Raw genomic sequence first — 14,594 nt, forward strand, 5'->3', positions numbered from 1 at the left:
GTTCAACAAACCAAAGATGCTTCGACGAGACTATCCAGCTACCTACAGCCCTGAGCCTCTGCTAAGCACCGAGGGCATTGATTCCATGCCAGAGACATTTTGCATAAGGCTTATGGGTTCTTGTATACCAAGGCTGTGATGTCAAGAGATCTAGAGCTTGGAGGCGCTTTCATGGTCTATATAACAAGTGATGCCCCCAAGTGTCAGAGTTTACTTCTCATTATCCAACAAGAGCCCTTTCTCCTGTACTCACCAGGTCAAGTATGTCTCAGGAAAGTTCAAAAGGTGTCCAGTTTGTGGCTAGTTATGTAAGTCTAGTCCAATGTCATCCATTTACATAAGAAGCTTTCAATTTTGTCTTACAGAAATTGAAAGAGCCTAGAGAACTTGAATCTCTTCCTCGTCTCCTCAAGGCAGGGAAACCAACTCTTTCTATGTTATATAGATGTATAACTTTGTTTTACACACATGTGTGCACCATACACATGCAAGCATACATGTACACACATGTATATAGATACATGCAATTATATACACAAGTATATATACACATATGTACACAAGCATATATACACATATACATATTACTTTGTATATGTTTGTATATCCCCATCTATAAGCACAAAGTGTGTGTATACACATATATAATTATATATGTATATAGTTTAAAAGAGCAACGGTTCTACCAACGTGGCACCAAAGCAGAGCAGTAACTTGCTTTGTTCTCATTTCTTACCATTTTTCTCCTTCCAGAGGCAACCACAGTTGACTGATTCAGATGCCTGAACATCTCTTCTATACTGTTACGCACTGATTTTTCATATTTAGTTATTAGCTATTATTGCCTTTCCCACACATTCATAGCATTCTTGTCATCCCTTTCCTCCATCCGTCCTTCCCCAAGGACACATGCTTCCTGATTCTTAATCTCCCAAGAAGTTTTGCTCACTCAGTATTCATCTTTCCCTGACGTCATTGAACAGGCCAAATGAATCCCACAACTGGATGCTGTAACATATGGTCTGTGATTTCTTTGTTATTACTGTTGTTCACTGCACAAAGTTTTCTTTTCTACGAAGTTAACACTTTCCTTTTAAAGATCTGCCAAGTGTTCTGTTTTTGTTACTAGTTCAGTCTTCAATTTGGGGCAATTTACATGATTATCCTCCACTGACATCCATCTATACCAGAAAACTATGAATTTTACTTTGAAGAAGTTGGAAGATCCTGAAGGAGCCAGCTCTCATTCCAGGCAGTCTCCTGTGTCTGTCTCCTGTTGGGGACACCCCATTTCATACATTCCATGCCTTCCATGTCCCTGATTTATCCTTAGTATAGCTGAGTGAGATCTCTCACTTTCTCAGAATTATGGGGTTTTTTTGGTTTTGTTTTTTGAGGCAGGGCCTCCGAGTGAAAGTCACTATATAGAGCAGTCTAGCCTAGATCTCACAGAGATCTGCCTGCTTCTGCCTCCTGAATGCTAGGATTAAAGGCGTGCACCACCACACCCAGCTTTGCATTCATCATTATATGTTGAATGCCACATCCTGGGTTGGGAATCACTGTTCTGAAGAATTGAGAGACACCACTGCGGCGGCCTCCACCTTTGAGAGTTGTTGCCATGAACTCTGAGACTCTTCCAGTTCTGGCACTGCTTAGGATTTGAGTTTTCTCATAAGAGACTGTAAGATTTCTGTGATCTTGACTTTCTGGAATCCGTGGTGCTGTACCTCAGTGTGGCTCTGTTATGGAGCTGGCTTTTCAATGTGGACACAGACCCTTTTCCAAGTTACTGAATGTGTAATGTCCTTTTTTCTTTTGTTCCATTTTCTATTTCTAAAGCTTCTGCTACTGAGATGTTAGTTCTCTACTTAAGATTTGTTTTAACATATTTTTCATCCTTTTATCTTTTTACTCTTTTTTGAAAACGTTTCATCAATCCAATTAATCTCCCAAACCCTTTTACCACAGTATCCATTTATGTTGCATAGCCTATGCACTCACTGATCTTTGACTTCATCAATAATTTTCCCCAAGGGAAGAATTCCAAAGTTTGTGTAGACTGTACTTTCCAAATACTCATGTGTGTCTGGCACCTACCCACCCCTGGGGGAGCCACAGATTGACAGTTAAGGATAGTTAAATGACATGCCTGTGGTCTCACACGAGACCATATTGGTTTTTCTCTCCCTGTGTTTCCACTGAACTCTGTGGTAGAAGCCCCAAGCAAGTTATCTTGGCTCTTTTGGCATGACCAGAAAGAAGCTAATTCATCTAGAAGGGAAATGCTGAGCCCGCCTTCGGAGACCTCCCGAGCAACGCCGCAGTGCAGTTAAGCCGAGGAAAGCACCGTGCTGGGAGCCAGCACACCAGAAATGCATCATCACTCAGCCCGGGGCTGACAGCTGCAGAGTACCAGCCTTTGTGAAGGTGCTCCAGTGGCCCCCTTGCCCAGCTTGGGGTTCGTAGCTGTGATGGTTCTGGAGGACGGAAGTTTGGACCAGAGCATCTCGGCTTTCTCTTTTTGGCAGTTGGCTGTGTCATACCAAGGGTGAGACTTTGCTGAATTTTCTCTCCTTTTAGCTTCTGTCCTCTTTGAATATATTAAGTTTCATGGTACCCACATGCATTTGACAGTGATCAGAAAGCACCAGGGTGGCCCCGAGCTTCACATTTAAAGGTATTGCTTTAAGGGAAAAACGATCAGACTTTCCATTTCAGAGTTGGGAAAACCCTGTGACTAATTTCTTCCACCCTCCTTTCATCAGTATGAAAGCAATCAAGATAAGCAATCAAGAAAAATCATATTGTCCTAAGCACTTGAAAGTAATAATGGGAATAGCTTTCAACAACAGCAATAAGCAGGGTTGCATTTTATTGATGTATTTTTGTTTGTTTGTTTTGGTTTTTTGAGACAGGGTCTCCCTGTAGCTCCAGCTGTCCTGGAACTCACTATGTAGACCAGGCTGGCCTTGAACTCACAGAGATCCGCCTGCCTCTGCCTCCCGAGTTCTGGGATTAAAGGCGTGTGCCACCACGCCCGGCTTTTATTGATGTATTTTAACCACATGCCAGGCTCTGCCAAAAGCTTTATATCCTTTGATACCCAGAAAACATCATGAGGCAGGCATCATCATTCTCACCTGTTTGCAGGTAGTTTCAGGTGAGTGGTCTGCAGAACTGTGGCAGATGCTACAGAGCTTTGTGTGTGTGACGGCCAGATGCCGCTGTCCAGTGTCTTTCCTAAAATGCTCTTTGCCTTATTTTCTGAGACAAAGCCTTTCATTGAACCTCACTGGTTCAGCTATCCTGGCTGACCAGCAAGCTCCAAGGATCTTCTTGACTTTCTAATGCCCAGTGGTGGAATTACAGGCCATACCCCCATACCTGGTTTTTCTTCCCTCCCTCCCTCCCTCTCCCTCCCTCCCTCCTTCCCTCCCCTCCTCCTTCCCTCCTACCCTCTCTTCCTCCCTCCTTTCCTTCTTTCTTTCATATGAAGTCTTCCGATTCAGACTTGGGTTCTTGTACTTACCAACTGAGCCACCTCCCCAGCCCCCAAATGCCCAGATTTATAAAGCAAATGGAGCTTGAATTTGAATGCAGCCCTCTTAATTGCAATGCTAAACTGCCTCCTTCTTTCCCTCCGTCCCTCCTTCCCTCCTTCCCTCCTTCCCTCCTTCCCTCCTTCCCTCCTTCTCTCCTTCCCTCCCTCCCTCCCTCCTTCCTTCCTTCCTTCCTTCCTTTTCCTCCCATCCTTCCCCTCCCCTTTCCTCCCTCCATCCCTCCCTCCCTCTCCTCCTCAGTTTTTTTTTTTGAGACAGGGTCTCAAGTATCCCATGCTGGCCTCAAACTCATTATGTAATTAAGGATAACCTTGAACTTCTGACCTTCTTGTCTCCGCCTCCTGCATATTGGGATTACAGACATGTACCACTGTTCTCTATGTGTACTGTGCTGGGGATGGAACCCAGGGCTTTGCACATGCTAGGCAAGCACTCAACCCACGGAATACAGCCCAGCCTGCTGTACTGCATTTTAAATAATGTCCTTAGTACTGTCAGGTGCAATATTGGATACAAGGCAAGGGTTTTATGTTTTCTCTTCTAGTCATTAGGAAGAGTCATTAATTGTTCAGCTTTCAAAACTATGCTAAGGTATGCACAAAATTTACTATTAATATTTTAACTTTTTTGGTGGTAGAGTTTTAATATGTAGCCCAGGCAGGCCTCAAACTTCTGGTCATCTTGCCTCAACCTCCAGAGCACTGTGGTCAAAGGTGGTGCCCCACCATGCCCAACTTAAGTCCTTAATCATCTTAAACGTGTGATGGAGTAGTTTCAGACATGTCCTCAGTGCTGTGCTCTTATCGCTTCCGTTTCTGGAATATCTCCACCATTCCAAGTTCCCCATCCATTAAACAACAACCCTCCATGTTCCTCTTCCCCCATCCTCTGTTAACTTTTGCTCTCCTTCTGTCTCTATGAATTTGCCTAGCCTGGGGACCTCACATAGGTGGAGTCACACTCTTTGTCCTTTTGTGTCTGACTTCTTTCACTTAACATATGATGCCCAGGTTGATCTGTCTTATCGAATATATCAGAACTTCATTCTTTTTCATAATGAACTTCTTTTTACATACACATCTCATTTATCTGTGGAGGAGATATTTGGATTGTTTCCACCTTTGGCTGTTGCCAGTAATGGTACTGTGGACGGTAGTGGGCAAGTATCTGCCTGAAAAAATTTTAAAGCAGCTAGGGACCTAGTATTCAAACATGTGAGCCTATGGGGGGCATTTCACATTCAACCACATCATTGCCCTTATCAAAAAGTATCTTGGACTTGAGAGTTTATTCCTGGGGTTTCTTCCCTATTGTAGTGATATGTTTATCTGACCTCACGTCATTACTGCACTATTTTGATTACTGTACCTTCATAGTAAGTTTGAAATCAGGAAATGTAAGAAAAGATCATTTTAGTTCACCTGATGAGGATAAAGTGTGGGTTAGAATAAAATCAGTTAATGTGATGGAGGCAGTGATAAGTCATTTTGAAAGACACAGTTTTTGTTGGGATTGTCCAAGCTCTAGGCTTCCTTGGAGCTTGTGCACGCCACCCTCTGCAGAACTCTCCAGTCTTAGAAGTGGAGGAAAGGCAGGGATGGAGATCAAAGACGGTGCTGGCGAAGTTGAACTGGCCTGATGCTTTGGAAGGGCATTTGAGAGTAAGAGCCATAACCTTGGGAAATGGGCTACTGTTTGACCTAGGACCAGAGAAAATAGGAGCAAAGGGACTTATGTAAAATATTTTTTTTCAAAGATGTTCCAGCATTGTTACCATAGCAATGAACAACAAAAAGAGTTTGAGTGGCATTGGTTAAATTATAGTGCAACCATACAAGAGGATACCAGGTGGCTATTTGAAATGTGCTGTTGGAAAGTATTTGTAGACATGAAAAGATGGTAATGATAAGTATTTAAAATTTAAAAACCTATGATATGTACTATACAATTTCACAATTGTCAGATTTGAACATCATAAAAGATACACACGCAAACACACACACACATACACAGGAAATACAGACACTATTATTCATAGTGGTTATATAAAAACGGATTCTCCAGTTTAAGACCAGAACTGGTGTGCAACACATTTATTTAAAGGAATTGGTAAGGGAATGAGGGAAGCAGGGCAGAAATGGAAAGAGACTATGGAAAGAAATGAAGAGGCAGGTTGCGAGGTAGGGCCAAGTGGGACACGGCACGGTCTCAGCCTAATCCCATAGGGAAACTCTGGGTGTAAACTGCACCTAAAATTTGTCCTAACCCAAGATAACGAAGCTGGGCTTTCAAAGTCCTTCACTCAGTGGTCATTGGTAAAGGCCATCCTGAAGAACATAAATTCCCAAGTACTCTGGATGAAGCAGTTGAAGTTGGCTGAGGACAGGCTATAGAAGCTGAGACTGGGTACAGTCATGGACGTGAAAGTGGACTGATGTTGAGGAAAACGTGACAAAAGGGACTGGTAGTGATGGCTCAAGTTTATGATTCCCAACATTCAGGAAGCTGAGGCAGGAGCATGAATTTGAGGCCAGACTAGGCTATATAGTGAGTTCAGGCTAGCCTGGACTGTGAGACCCTTTCTCAAAACACAATGTAACATAACACAATAAAACAAAGGCGGTCCCAGGGTATCTGGGAAGAGCACCCCTCTTTCTATAATGTTTTGTTGACAAGGAACTATGTTATTTTTGTAATAACATGTTATTCAAATTATATATGGAAATAAATACCTTTCAAAGCCCTCTGTAATAGGACATCAATTTCATAGAATTATGTTTAATATTATATGAGGGAGAAATTTTTTTTTCTGTCCATGCTATACTGACTGTCCTGGAAATATTTTAATTAAGTTACAAGGCTTTCAAATCCTCACTCCAGACACCTATCTGCTATGAAAGGTAATAAATGTAATGGTAACAATGAAGAAAACAACAACAGGTGTGGCTATCCTGTACCTTAATAGTAATGCAGGTGTTGGAGTGACCTATGACCTACATAGATAGGTGTATTTGTTAGCTTTCTATTGCTGTGATAAAGTACGGACCAAAAGCATCTTGGGGAGGAAAACATTTATTTGGCTCACAGTCCATCATCAAGGGAAGCCAAGGTAGGAACTCAGACAGGAGCCTGGAGGCAGGAGACCATGAGGAGGAACGCTGCTTAGTGGCTCCACCGCCCAGCCTGCTTTCTTATGCAACCTGTTGCCTAGGGGTGGCACCACTCCCTGTGGGAGGGCCTAGGGTCCGGGCCCTCCCACATCACTCAAGGATCGGGAGAATGCCTTCCAGACATGCCCACAAGCCAATCCGATAGAGGAAACTTGCCACTCGAGATTCCCTCTTCTCAGGTGTGTCAGGCTGTCACCAGCACAATGGGTGATTCTCAGTGAGCTACGCCTCCCAGTAATCCCATGAGTTAGGACCAAGAATGAAGGTCATTCCCAGAGGGCAAACCAAGGCCCAAAGAGTTTAAGTGATTTGCTTCAACACAACTAATAGAAGGCTTAGCTTGGGCTCCACTCAGGTTTGCTTGGCACCAGTGCTTGTGTTGGAGGTCACAGCACTGTGACAGACCCTTACTCATGTGGTTCTTTGATATATTTTCAGTTCTGATCTCGGTTTGGCTTGGCTATCATAGTGCCTCCCCTTTTATGTATGTGAACCTGAACACCCTCTGCTGCCTTCCCAGCCTTGCTGGACAACATATTTTAGCTTCTTTCTGTTCATAATCTGTTGGAGGAAAAAACCCTGAAGTATTTGTAAAATTATGAGCAAAACCCATCATTGTTCCTTGGAGAACACTTGCCCTGGTGCACACTGGGATCGAACACATAATGTTAAGGTTCAGATAGCCCTGCCCTCTCACCAACGGGATCCCAAGGACTTCTCATGCTCCTGAAAAAAGGGAACCTAGCTGATAAGCACCTTGGTCTTTGAAGTCAAGAGAAGCAGACTTTTCTCCACTGTTTGGCCAACACAGCAGGCTTCCCCTTTGATCTCTAAAGAGGACAGGTTTTAAGAGTCCTGCTCTCCCACTCCCCCCCACCCCGCCACCCAACTTAAAAAAAAAATACATCTTTCCACCTTCTGCAGGAAGTAGAAGCCTCCCTTTTAAAAAGACCCCAGCTCAAGACCCAGGCAGACATTTTCCCTGCCTGGAAGGGAATCTGTCCCATGTGTTCCCTTGCTAATAAACCCTATTTTGATGGAGTTTTAGCTGTGCCTCGGTGCCTCATCATCCATCCGCTCATTCTCTGCCAACTTTTTACCTATCACATAATAATATTCAGACTTCAGTAAGCACATCCCCCAAATGGTAGCTTTCTCTGATCTAATAGGAAATGTTACATTTTTTTGTCTGCTGGGAATACATGTGGTAAAAATGGACAGAGGCCAAGAGGTGTGTTAGAAGTGAGAAAAGCACTTTCTAAGTCAGTACAATGAGGGTGATAATTTTAGAAATTGTCAAATGAGTGGCTTCCTTCTTCTCCTTAACCAGTTTCCTTCTGTCATGAGTTTAAGTCTAAATTCCTGGCATAGAACACCCAGACCGAAATGGATGGCATAAGTATATGGTTTAAAACAAACTGAAAGGGTTGCATCAACTTCCACAGACAAAATCCAAAGATTAATTTGCTTGCACCACACTTACAACTTTCTGAATTTCTGTTTGCTTATGTTTGAGGGTGGGGATTGGGGGCATTATAACAACTCAGCAAGGCTGAATCTAGCAATTAGTTAAATTACTCAGACATCCATTATTGAAAAACCTCCATTTCATCGGATTTGAGGTTAGTTTAATGCCCTCTGATGATACCTTTCAGCTTGATTGATAGGCTACTAATTTTGTACACAAATGTCAATCACAAATAGAAACAGACACACAAACCCCAGGATTCATGAAACCAGTGGCCATGATCCCATTCCCAAATGTGTGCTGATTCAAAATATGGACTAAAAAGGTTTAATTATGTTCTAGTTGGGAAACATGTATGGCTTGAGTTTGCTCAGGTTGGGAGTACAAAAGAGATAAGAGTAATAAACAAAGCAGAGGGACTCTGGGGAGCTGAGAGCCTCATGTCCCCCTGACAGGTGCAAAGAACAGACCTAGCATCTGTGAAGGGAGAGACCAGGTGCTTAGGAACAAGGAGGCGGGAAATTAAACACTCAGAGGCTGTTAAGCTTCTCAAGGAAATGGGCTGGGAAACTGATTGTGTTTGTCTCAATCAAGAGATGGCAGCACGTAAAAACTCAGGTGGAGCCTGGAGACTCCCTTTTCTCCCCTTCCCTTAGCCCATGGTGTTAATTTGGTCTCAAAGCAGGGAGGAAGCCTGGCAGAGCCCAGCCACATGTCATGCTGGAGAAAATGAGCACTTAAAATGGAAACAGTTTTCCCAACTGTGGCGCTCAAGGCAAATGGACCTGGGAGTATTCGCCCACTGTTCTCGGGAATAGCTACTCAGTGGGGTATCTTGGAAACCAGAGAGCCTAGGTTCTCTTTCTGTCTGCTTGTTTGTTTTATTTTGCTTTTCCCCTTGGTAAACAACCTGAAGCTTGGAATGGATAAAGATTTTGAATCGTGGCCCAAGGTCACACTTAAGCAAATGGGATCAAATTCTGAATCTGCTGTTTGTTCTATCTCTAGTTTGGGCAGGCTTCAATTTCCTTAATCCTCCACTCCTTCCATAATGCAGAATGCTGGTGGCTTAACATAAAGTGTTAGGATTAACAGTGTTAGCATTAACTAGGGTCATGCATGTAAATATGCTTATTGAATGTATTGCTTCCAGTGTTTACTATACCCAGGTAGTGTCCCAGGTGCCATGGAACTTTGCTTATTACCCCTGGTGACAGCTATGGCTAACAGCGGCAGTGGATGGCTGTTACTGAGTATCCATTGTATGCCAATTCACTTTATGCATGTCACACTTTATTGGCAACAATCCAAATAGACGAGTACAATTTCTATCCCATCGTGAAGGGGGACCTTAAAGAGAGAAACCAAGGAATGGGTCTGTGTCTAAAGTTACACATCTAGTGGGTGACAGAGCTGGGTATATGCAATTGTTTCTTCCATTGAATACTTATGAAGCAGATGGCAACATTGTGCAATAAAGATTTAGTTCTGAGGGTGACAACTTTCAGGAAGGAAGTGCTTGTCTGACCTGGGTTTAGGGAATGACATTTAACTGGCCTCTGAAGGGAGGTATGTGAAGAAGTTTCCAGGCTTGGGGCATTCTCACAGCCTGCTTGCTGCTCACGCCTGTCCATCAGTCCTTTAGCAAACAGTGCTGGCTTAATTCTTGCTTGGTGGCAACTTCGTCCTGAGCTTTACCAGGTGGCCTGACAGCCATGGTCCCTGATAGATGTGTGGTCTCCTAACGAGGGTGTTTGACATTTCCTGGAATGAATCTTTTCCTTGGCCAAAGGCTTGAGATTGCCTTGTGGAAAAGCCAAAAGCAACATGTGAGTGTGTGTGTGTGTGTGTGTGTGTGTGTGTGTCTGGGTTGCATGTGGGTTACAAGTGGGTGTGTGTTTGGTGGCTGCAAAACATGCCATCTTCAATTATATTTCTCAGTCCTTGTTCAGTGGGCAGGAAGTGAAATGGGTTGTTATGAGAAACAGGAAGTGACATTCCTGAGTTCCTGGAAGTCAGATCTCCTTACTTCCTCTGCTTAACCATAGCCAGAGACACCTATTCAACATCAGGGGCGGGGGACAACCAAGTAGTCTGACACATCCAGGAGAACTGACAAGACCCCTTTCAGGGTCTTCCTTTGAGAAACACGAAGAACAAATGGCATTCTCAGGTCTGAGTCTTTGAAATAAAAATGAGAGAGACACTGAAATTCTTTCCGCGTTATTCCCCTATTTGATGCTACTAAACTTTTTGTGACTGGGCTAGGAACTAGAGGCTTATACATTAAAAAGCACCTATTCTGGGGCTGGAGAGACAGCTCAGTGGGTAAGACATTACACAACACTTGAGGACCTGAGCTCAAATCTCTAGCACCCACATAAAAAGCCCCATGACTACGCGTGTCTACAACACCAGCACTGGGGGCAGAGACAGGAGGATTCCCGAAAGTGCATAGTTGCAAGGAGGAGCTTCAGTTTCAGTGAGAGATGCTGTCTCTAAAGACATGAGAAATAAGGTGGATGGCAGCAGAGAAGCAATATTCTCCTCTGACCTCCTCAAGTGTGTGACTATGCATGTGTACCTGCACACACATGTGCACACACTACACATGACAATAGTAATACAAACTTAAAAGGCTCCTAGTCCACATCCCTGCTTCCCTCTAGGGCCAGGTTTTAACTTTAGCACTAAGTCAATTATATTTTACTGCTCAGTGCAGTGTCTGTCCTGTGTTGATCAGAGCACTATAGAGAAAACAAATTTCTTTCTTCTTTCTTTCTTTCTTTCTTTCTTTCTTTCTTTCTTTCTTCTTTCTTTCCTTCCTTCCTTCATCCCTCCCTCCCTCCCTTCCTTCCTTCTTCTACCTATTAATGTATCTATCATCTATCATTGCTATATATTATCTACCAATCATCTATCTACTATTATGTATCTATCCTCTATCATCTATCTAGTTATATATGTATTTATCACCTATCCATCATCTATCGATCTATGTATCTGTTAATATCTCTTTCTATCCATGTATCTATTTATTACCTATCTATATGTTATCTATCATCTATCCAGGCTTATTTTGAAGGATTGGCTCATGTCGTAATAGATGCTGAGAATTCCTACCTCTGTAGTCTGAAAGCTGAAGAACCAGGAACACTGCCAGTCCAATCCCAAAAAGTCAGACACCTAGAGGAACCAATAATGCATGTTGGAATCTGAAGGCCCAAGAACCAGGAGGACAGGAATCTGAAGGAAGGCGACGACGGATGCCCAAGATCAAACAATAAGAATAAAGTTTTCCTTCCCGTCTCTTGTTCTCTTCAGGCCCTCCATAGATCGAATGATGCCCCTGCAGTTGAGTGGATGGTCTTTATTCAGCCCACTAATCAAATAGCAACTTCTTCTAGAAATACGTTCATAGATACAGCCAGAAAATGTGGGCTAATCAACTATATGGGCACTGCTTATCCAGATTTTCCACAATCACGAGTACTTGTAGAATGAGAGAGGCCCTGCATGAATGGATAACCGAGTGAGTGAATGAATGAGTTGGGGGTCCATGAGAAAGCTCAAAGCATGTACTTTTGGCAAAGTTTATCATTAAGGGTACACTGAGAACTGGGAGTTAATGTATGCAAGAGTTTGGTTTGCTCTAATTTTTATTACACTTTATTATTTTTGGGATGTGTGTGTGTGTGTGTGTGTGTGTGTGTGTGTGTGTGTGTGCAGACAGCTTGTAGGAGTCAGTTCTCTCCTGGGGGTGTCAAACTCAGTTAATCAGGCTTGATGGAAAGTGCCTTTACCCACTGAGACATCTTTCCAGCCCAAGAATTTGTATTAACCAGTTTTATTGCTGCTGCGACAAAATGTCCCTCATAAACAACTCAAAAGAAGGAAAGACTTCGTTTACTTGTCCTTTCTGAGAGTTCAGCCCAACGTGGGAGAGCGCGCAGTGTAACTCACAGCATGACAGACAGGAAGCCAGCTGAGAAAAGGAGCCCAGGGCAAGGACATGCTACCCTTGGAGACTTACTTCCTCTGAGTGGGCCACACCCACCGCGGTTCCACCATCTGCCAATTAATTGTCTATGGTGATTCAGAGCCATCAAGGATTAAACCATTGGAAAGGTCAGAGCACTGTCATAGACACATCCAGAGGTGAGCTCTCTCATAGACACTGATCTAGGAGTTTCTCTCTACATCCAACCAAGTCAACAATTAAGAAGAGCCAGCAAAGACGCCATTGCATAACACCAATGAAAGATAAAAAGGAGGCATAAACTGCCTTAGTGAACCCTGAAGGCTTGGGTTTAGGAGCCTGATTTCAGGCTTGACTGTGTCATTACTCACCTTAGAACATCTGGTTAGGGTGGTGGGGTGACATTCTGCTGTGGCATTCAGGCATGATCACTCATTGCAATCACCTGGAAGACTTGCTACAGCCCAGACGGAAGGTCTCACCAAGAGAGCTTCTGAGAATTTGCATATCTCACTTTTTCCCATGTGATGCTGCTGATGCCAGTCCAGGGAACTCATTTGAGAACCATTGCTTAGAACATGGGCTTTGGATTCAAATCACATCACTTGATTTAGAGTCTCCAGATAAAATATGCTCAAACTTGAACATCACATAAACAACAGTATTTGTTTATTTATCTTTTGGTACAAGAGTGTCCTGGTCCTTCATTTGCTGCACGTGGTGCTGGCCGAGGTGGAGTCAGGCTATTTAAGGCGCTTACCCTCTTTTGGCTTCAGTAACCCTATGTACAAATGGGGCCAGTAACTGCAGCACCCATCTCTTAAAGTCATTATGCCAACGAAATAATCCTATAAAGGACACAGCACAGAGCCATGCCTGCAGCAGGCACTCAGTAAATGTCAACTATTATTATTCACCATTAACCTCAGGTGAGTAAGTTTTTTTGGAGAAAAAAAAACATTATTCGGAGAGTGTTTCATGAAAGGAATTTATGATTCAGGCTTTTAAATTTTAAACTATGAAATATTTCTCTCATTTGAAAAGATTCTTTTAGCTGCCCCCTCTTTCCGTTTAATAGTTGATTATAAAAAAAAATAGATTGGCTGATGGTGTTGTCCATCTCCTCTTTGAACAACTCCTACCTTGACCCAAGGCAGGTTCAAGCTGTCCTTTCTGTGGCGTGTCTGAGTGTTGCCTTGCTGGGGAGCTGGCAAGAGTGGTCCCTGTGGGTGTGTGGGAGGGGAGACCTGGAACCTGCCTGTAGGAAGTAAACCCAGCCCCTCTCTATCTCCTGCAGGCTATAAATAAAAACGGAGTTTGACAGGCAGAGCCAAGTCAGTACAAGATCTGGAGAGAGATGGGGAGGCAAGAGGGAAAGAAAGGGAGAGCTGAGGGCAGAGGACGGACAGAGACTCTAATATCTGGGGTTCGTTGCATCTCTTGGAGTTAAACTGTCTCCTCATTATTCCAAACTTATGTCCATCTTATTAATGGAACATAATTTCCTATGCACTGCATAGAAACTAGACCCATTTGGGGAGCTTGGGAGCCAGGCAGGATCAAAGTGCACACAGGCAGGCAGGCAGGCTGATATGAGACTAGCACTGGACTGAAATGTCAGGACCTTTCTTTGGCCTTTGGTGAAATAAGGCCGGCTAGATCAGTGTTTTTCAACCTGTATGCTGTGACTTGTAAATGGGTTGTGAAGTCAATTTAAAGACTCACGACTACAGTAGAGTCGGATGTATCAGAACGTACTGCACTGCATATAGCAAGGGCAAGTACTGTTTTGTGAATCTTTGGATACATTATATATGTATGACAAATATGAACCACACATACATTTACATATGTAATGCCTCATGGGACATGGTCAGAAGAAGTTGAAAGTCATGCAAATGGGCTATAGATAAAACTTTTTCCAACTTTGTGACACAGCATTGCTAAGACTGTAATTTTTTTACAGAAAAATTCATTTTTAATACAATTGACACTAAGATGCACATGCGTTTCTAATCTCTATATATCTGATTATTACTAGTCACAGTTAGTTACTTTCTGAGCTCCTTGGCATCTGAGCATGGATATAAAGTCATCAGGTAGATTTCAATGGTAATGTTTTTCACATCTACTAATTATTAAGGAGCAAATTTTTATGCTTTGAAGAATTATTATTATTATTATTATTTTTTAATTTTTTGACTTGAACCAGTGTCCAGTCTATAAAGAGGCGGGTCAACACAGAGGAATCCTTTCCTCCATGCTTCCAAGCAAAGCCAACCATGGTCGAGCAGGACCTTTGACTTATCTTCACATAAGTGGAACTGATAAAAGAAAGGAGCCAGTTGCTCCTCCCAAGCCCATGTGACCCCTGAGGAACAGATCCTCAAATGACCTTAAGAGTAAAAATAAAT

The sequence above is a fragment of the Nannospalax galili genome, unplaced genomic scaffold (assembly GCF_000622305.1).
Source record: "Nannospalax galili isolate Female #2095 unplaced genomic scaffold, S.galili_v1.0 scaffold172, whole genome shotgun sequence".
Taxonomy (NCBI): Eukaryota; Metazoa; Chordata; class Mammalia; order Rodentia; family Spalacidae; genus Nannospalax; species Nannospalax galili.